Below are 7,711 nucleotides of genomic sequence, written 5' to 3'. Positions count from 1 at the left end.
GGCCTAACCTTCACCATGACAGAGGAGGAGCGTGTGTGGGGCACATGGGCCTCACTCCATTGGAATGCGCTTCCCAGGCCCCACTGCCACACTGTAGGGTAGCAAGCGGTGCTGGATTCTTATGCAACACATGAAGCTGTGTTTGCTTCAGAGCTTAGACCCTCACTCACCTCACTGACAGCTGATAGATGGCAGAGCAAGAGTAAAAGCCCTGTCTCTTGGACCTTGAGCCCATTCTGGCTCCATTTTTTATTCTCTTTTAGCATGACCTAGAAATAGCTTCATCCTTCTTGATTCAATGTGCCTGTTTTACACTCGGTTGACTGCTTCACAGTTGCTCCTCACTATGCTGTGGGTTTTCGGGGAGAATACTTACTACCCTTTCTAAAATAAGAGGATTTAAAACATGGCTCACATAACCATGTGCCATCCACTCTTGTTTTGTAGCCTCTTATGACTAAGACTCCAGCTAGGTGGGCCACATTTCCTGGCACAGATGTTATACTTTGTCTGGATTCTGATGTTAGAATTTCCCATGATGCAGTCAGTACCTTACCGTGAAGCTGGGCGAGAGAAAGGCCTTGCACCACACCTGTCCTCTCTCTTTCCTCCTTCCTGCTGAGGGGAGGGATTTCCCGGGGTTGGGAGGGGTGAGGAGAGGGATTTCCCAGGAAGCTGCCTATTTGCAAGCTGTACTAGTTGAAGTTCTGTCTGTTTTAAAGCTATAGTTGGGACCGACCACACACAGCAGAGTATTAAATGATTAATTTAAGTCATTGCAAAATGCCCTGTGCATCAGTGGTTTTAAACACAGGGTATAGGCAAGGGATGGGGAGTGTGCAAAAGGAAGTAGCAAAGGTCCCAAAGTCAGGGGGAAAACAGTTGCAGACAGGGCTTGGGAATAAAGAAGGAGAGGTAGCTATTAGCACGGATGCAGAGGGGATGGAAGTTCTGGCTGCTGACCAGTCCTGAGGGAAGGCTGGAAAGGATGGTCCCTTGGTGGGTGTATTATGTACATTAATATACACAGAGCTCTTAAAAAACTGCCTAGCATATACAAAATGCAATTACTAGCTGGGCATGGTGGCACAGACCTGTAATCCCAGCATGTGGGAGGCTGATGCTTGATGACATTGAGTTCAAGGTCAGCCTAGGTCACATGTAAGACCCCCTGTCTCAAAACGAACAACCAAGCAACTGCTACCAAATTAGGACCCAAAGATTTGCTCATTGTTACTTGCGTATCCTATTTTATTTCTAGTGCTGGTATTACAAAGTACATTAAAGGACTTGGTACTTAAAAAAACGGGGCCTTGTAGAAACCAGTTAAAGACCCACAGCTGGGACCATGCATCTAGGTGAAGTCAGCCTACTGCTCAGAATAGGGATGGTGGAGGTTTGGGCTCTGAAGTCCTGGCTGTCTGAATGTCTCTGTGGAGAACATGGAGCCTCTCGGGGCCTTGCTTGAATTGGGTCTGCTAGTGCCCTTGGGTGGAGCCGAGGAGAGAGGAGGAGGTCAGGATGCTTTTGTCCAGGCACCAGGGAAATCCTCAGTAATGATTTAGCATCAACCACAGTTGTATTGGAATAATTATTATTTATTTAAATCATTAAAAATAACGACTGTATTTTGTTCTTCTCATTACTGTTTGGTTGTTAATGATTTCATATGAAGACTAGAATGATGAATTCAAAAAATACAACCAGCCAGGTGCTGGTGGCTTGGGCCTGTAATATTAGCGGCTCAAAAGTGTTGATGCCTGGAGGATGGTGGTTCGAGGTCATCCTGGGCAGGAAAGTTTGCTGGAGTTGGGTGGTGGTAGCTCACACCTGTAATCCCAGCTATGCAGAAGGTGGAGATCTGAGGATCAAGGTTCAAAGCCAGAGTGGGAAAGGAAAGTTTGAGGCCCTTCAATTAACCTTTAAGACTCTTCAACAAATTGGAAGTAGCTCAAGTGGTAGATTGCTAGCCTTGAGCAAAAAACCCCAAAAGCTCAGGGACAGCACTCAGGCCCTGAGTTCAAATCCAGGACCAACCTGCACCAAAACAAAAATGTTGCTGGAGTCAGCTCCAAAATGAAAAAGCTAAAACCAGTGGCGTGATGCTCCAGTACCCATCTAGCAAGCTCAAGGCATACTGAATTGATACTTCAAATTTTGTGAAATTAATGTCTACCCTCTATTGTGAAAAGCTGCATTGGGGGCATGAAGGTACCTCTCTGTAATCCCTGCTGCTCAAGATGTCAAGAAATAGCTATGAGTTTAACCAGGGCTCATAAATAGGTTGCTATGGCTTTTCTGGCTCCATGATCTGCAGCTGTGGGGTCTGGGTTCTGATTAGGGGTGATTAAAGCTGTGGGTGGTACAGTATTGTTTGTTTGAAACCTCTCCCTGTCCCCCCACTGCCTTGTGAATTAAATAGCTAGAGGTGTTCTGACACATGGAATTAAAGCGAGGAAGGGATAGCTGCGTTAGCATCCCCAGCTCTGCATCAGCACACATGTGTTCTTCGTCAAGTTGAAGGGGGTGTGGCCCCTCCCCCTCACTCCTGTAAGGATCAGAGTTCTAACTTAAGACTTGTAGCTATGAAACGATTAGAGAGACACTTTAAGACATGGGTATGGACAATAAGTATTTGGACAGGGCCTCAGAGGCACAGGCAATAGACAAGTGGAATTCTATCAACTGGGATGTTCGTATGAGGTATCTGCCCAGCAAAAAACAAAACAAACAAAAAAACAATCCTCCTCCCCCCAACAATCCGCAGTGAAGACACAATCCTCAAAATGAGAGAAAGTAGTTGCAAAGTACTGATCTGATAAGATATTATATCCAAAATAAGGAACGACTCAAATACCTCAACATAAACTCCCCAATAATCCAATCAACTATTCACGAATGATTTGAATAAACACATACAAATAGCAAAAACAGATAAAAAACGGGCAACATAATTAGTCATGAGGAAAATGCCAACCAAAACCCCACCAAAATTTCATCCCAATTACAATTGTTAAAATAATAATAATAAAAAAGACAAAAACCAAAAACAAATGCTAAGCCAGGCACCAATGGCGCTCATCTGTAATCCTAGCTACTTAGGAAGCTGAGATCTGAGGACAGCAGTTCAAAGCCAGCCTGGGCAGGAAAGCCTGTGAGACCCTTTATCTCCAACTAAATACCAGAAAACTGCAAGTGGAGCTGTGTCTCAAAGTGGTAGAATACCAGCCTTGACCAATAGAGCTCAGGAACAGCACCCGGGCCCCAAGTTCAAGCTCCTTGACCAACAAATACTGGGAGGAGATGGAGAAAGAGAAATTCTTATACTCTGTTGGAGAAAATGTAAATTGTGCAGCTATTATGGAAGATGGTATGGAGGTTCCTCAAAAGACCAGAACAACTGGATTGGTTGATGTGGGAGATATGTCTCATCTGTATTTAGGTCTATAAGATCAACTTCCTGCTATGCCTAGGAACAAACAGCACTTCTTCATCAACAAGTATATCTATAGGGCTGGGGTTGGTAACAGAATCCTCAGAGGCTTCTGTCCAGGAGTAAGAGAAAGGAGGGAAGAAAATAGACTTAAATTGACTTGCTCCTTCTCATTTAAAAATACTTATCATCTATCTATCTATCTATCTATCTATCTATCTATCTATCTATCTATCTATCTATCTATCATCTATGTATCATCTAGCTAATATCTATGTATGCATGTGTGTATGTATGTATGCATGTAATCTATCTATCTACTTTTATTTTTTGTGGCTGGAACCCAAGGCCTTATACTCTTGTTTGGCCTTTTCATGCTTGACTGGGCCTCTACAATTTGAGACACAGCACAGCTTCATTTCCATTTTTTTGCTGGTTAATTGGAGATAAGAATCTCTTCAATTGATCTGCCTTGGCTGGCTTCATACTGTGACACTCAGCTCTGTCTCCTGAGTGGCTCGGATTACAGGAATTAGGCACCAACACCAGACTTCTTTTTATTTTTTAAGAATCCTCTAAGAAAGCCAGATTCTTAGAAAAGTTGGATTAAGCCATCTTTAAATTTCTCCCCATAGCTTAGAAGGTGTCTGAAACACTTTTCCTACTTATATACCAGAATAGCGTTAAGAATGAATGGGTCTATGGGAAAACACTACCTCAACACATAAGATCAGGATGATATATCTCTTCATATATTGAAGTGGACCAAGAAATGATGAAACAGTCAAGATTATATTAGGGCAAGCTTGTGTTGAATTGCTTGGGAAGAAAATTTCCCTGATATTCATTTTCTTTTTCTTGCAGTGGGTTGTTTTGCTCAAAGATGGAAGCCAGTATGTAACACATCCAAGCAAGCAATGAGAGAGAGCCTGCCTCTGTCTGTTTCGTGGTAATACACAACCACAAATATTCCGCATGGTAGAGAGACTGGATCATGCAACCTTTTAGTTTCAAAATATTATCATTTATGTGGGCTAATGATATTTTTTGAATGTCAAAATTTGTCCTGGCTTTGCAAGTCTGTTTTGATTTTTTTTCCCCTCTTCTTGAAAGACTATTGTGTAGGAGCCAAAAAGGTAGGCCAGAAGATGCTGGGTAGCCAGTAGCTAAATTGTGCATGATGCCCATACAGACACAGGCCCCCACGGTTTTGCTAAAGTCAGAGGACTTCTGTCCACTCTTCTTCTGTTCACTCTTATTTTCTCCCTCCTTCTGGATGGGCATATTTGATGACCCCATGGGAAGTATTCAGCATACTGACTGCTCTTAGTAAGTGCTCAGCAAATGTGAAGGATGTCTCAGTTCTGTTGGCATTCTTTAAGCCAGGAAGTACAGTGTGGGTGAAAGGAAGTATTATGGAACTTGTCAGGAAAACCAGGCTTGGCTCTAACCCAAGGCCTAGAAGAAATCATGAAAGGTGGGGCTATCCGAGAGCAGGAGGGAAAGAAAACAAACGTTGTCCTGTGCTTTCCCATCCTGTCTGGGTTGGGCTTGGGGTGGTTTTCTTGCAATGTCCTTTGGAGACAACAGGAGACATTTTTCTCCCCCAGGCCCCTGTGTCCTCTCAGTTCTAGGACCAGCGCCACCTGGGGGGACGGCGCTGCAAGAAGCCCAGTGTGGAATGGAGACAAGGGCCAGGGTGTTGAGGGTTCAGAATTGTTTCCTAAACTGCTAGGATTAGAGATGTTAGAGGCAGGTGCTGGCTGTTGATCAGGTTTCAGCCACAAGAGCGTCAGGTATGCAACTGGGGACACTCCCTACGCTGACCAATGGAGATTAAAGTGCCAACAGCCAATCCCTGACTGGTAGTAGGGATGAGTTCTGGGAAGGGCATGGGGGTTTTGTGGTGAGGCAGGATTGGGTTCAAATCCAGCCTCCACCGATCACGCACTGTGTGATCTTTTGAGAAGATTTTGTATTTCTCATAGGTTTTGTTTGGTAGCCCACATACAAAAAGATACTTTCCTTACCTAAGTGGTTGTTCCCTAAAATCCCCCAAATCAATCAAGGTCTTTTCCAATGAGGTTGGAAGCATGGTTCAGTTGGTAGAGCACCAGCCAAAGAGCGAAAGTGTCAGATACTGAGTTTGAGTTCCAGTTTCAGATTTTACAAGAAAAAGGTCTTTTTCTTGAACAAGTTCGTACTTAGTGAAACCAGTCTTGTGCCTTTCAAAAAGACTTCTGAAAAACCAAACACTCTTAAATATGTTTATAGAACCATACAACCAGCTGAATTTGTATAAAATAACACAAACATTTCTCAGACACATAGTTGGGTAGTGAAAAATCTAGAATTGTTCTGGCCAAACCAAGAGAAAAACCAAAGAAAGGATTGAGATAGTTTTTCTTTTTCTTCACAAAATAAGGAAATAGAGCACAGAAGCCTGTCTGTCTTGGTAGTGATATTTGGTAATTTCAAGGCAAATAAGACTTCCATTTTGTGATAAGTTCCATTCCCATCCATTTTGGTGAAAGTGGATTTTGAGTTGGTTTTAGAGTTTTTGCCCAAGACGAGCAATTTATTTTCCCCAGAGATCTCACAGAATCAGGTGATTACAAAACTCTCCTTAGCAGCTGGGATTATAGGTGTGAGGTACTGGCGTAAAGCACATGCACAACTTTTGAACAAGAAAGACTTTAAAAATCTTTAGTAACTTATTAAATGGTGTAGATCTCAAGGACTGGTCAGTATACAGTCAAGATAGATATTTCTTTAAAACTAATGTTCTCAAGTTCCTTAGGGTGGGTGGTCAGACCTAGATGGCTAGAAAATTTAGAAGACAATGAAAGAATGAACAACACATGGCATATGTCTGTATAACACGGAACGTGTAATGGATCATTGTGTTGATTTTTATTTCTTGTTTGTATTTCCAAGTCCAAATCTCTTTTTCATGCCATGGTCCACAGAGCTTCTTCAATTCTCATATCATTGTGTGTGTGTGTGTGTGTGTGTGTGTGTGTGTGTGTGTGTGTGTGTGTGTGTGTGTGTGTGTGTGAAGTACTAGAGTTTGAACCCAGGACCTTGTGCTGTCCCTTAGATTAAAAAAGTATTATTATTGCTTTTTAATGATTCATTTAATAGTTTTCAAACTTCAATTTCCCACAGCATACCAGCAAACATTTTATCTGCAAGCTACCCCATACTTTTTTGGACAGCTTTGACAAATAGAACATACCGAAGCAAGAAACACATCACAAGTAAGATAACTCGTCTCTTCCTAACTCCCAAGGTTCAAGAACTGTTCATCAAAGAATTCCCTTAGCTTTTTTTCACTCAAGGCTGCGAATGCTCTTCCACTTGAGCCACGGCTCTACTACCAGCTGTTTGCTGGTTAATTGGAGAGAAGAGTCTCATGGGTTTTTCTGCCCAGGCTGCCTTTGAACTTGGATCTTCAGATCTCAGCCTCCTGAGTAGCCAGGATGACAGATGTGAGCCATGGGCTCCCAGCTGTCTTCAGATGTTTGAAAGGCTGCTGCCAGCTGAAGGCCTCGGCAAGGGGTTGGAGGTTGGGAAGAGTGTGCGATCGTGCTTTATTCCTTGGCTATCTCTGCACTGGCGCAGTGGGCTGCTCTAGCCTTCTTCTCAACCTTCTATGCCTTTTAGATGGTTCTCTGCCTGCTGCTACCTTTCCAGGTCCTCCATTGTCCCCAGCTGGGGCTCTGGGGCTCTGCGGTTGCTCATCACAGTCTGTGCTAGCTCCACTGACTGGTTTCCATCAAGCCCACCTGAACCTAAACCTTTTTTTTTTTTTTTTTTTTTTTTAACTATTTCCTCACCCAGTTCTCTGTTTTTCCCCAGACCCTGCGCAGATAAAACTCCAAACACAGCAGCAGTTTGTTTAGAAATAAAGTCTGGGCCTGCCTCTTTCAGTGACAGACAAAAAGCTCTGTTTCAAATCCCCATTTTTCCTCCCCGGCTCTTCAGTGAGCAGATGAAATTTCCGACAGGTTGACTCTGGGCTACATCACATGAAGCAATGCAGTCTCCTTCTGTTTAGTCTTTGCACTGATTTTCGTGGAGCAGTAATGGCTGTGGTGGAGAATAGGCTTTCCTTTCAGGAACCATTCACGTCTGCTCTGCATCTGTCCCCTCTTTTTAATTTTTGCTTATGCATTCTCATTTACCCCTCTTGTCAGCAGGGTACAGGTAAGGAAACCTGGCCTGTATTCTGGAACCACACTACTCAGCGCTTATAAATCATGCATCAACATAGCC

Source organism: Dipodomys merriami, unplaced genomic scaffold, assembly GCF_024711535.1.
Source record: "Dipodomys merriami isolate MVZ:Mamm:240054 unplaced genomic scaffold, mDipMer1.0.p SCAF_12, whole genome shotgun sequence".
Lineage (NCBI taxonomy): Eukaryota > Metazoa > Chordata > Mammalia > Rodentia > Heteromyidae > Dipodomys > Dipodomys merriami.
The sequence above is the reverse complement of the archived record's forward strand: the minus strand, read 5'-3'. Positions refer to the sequence as shown.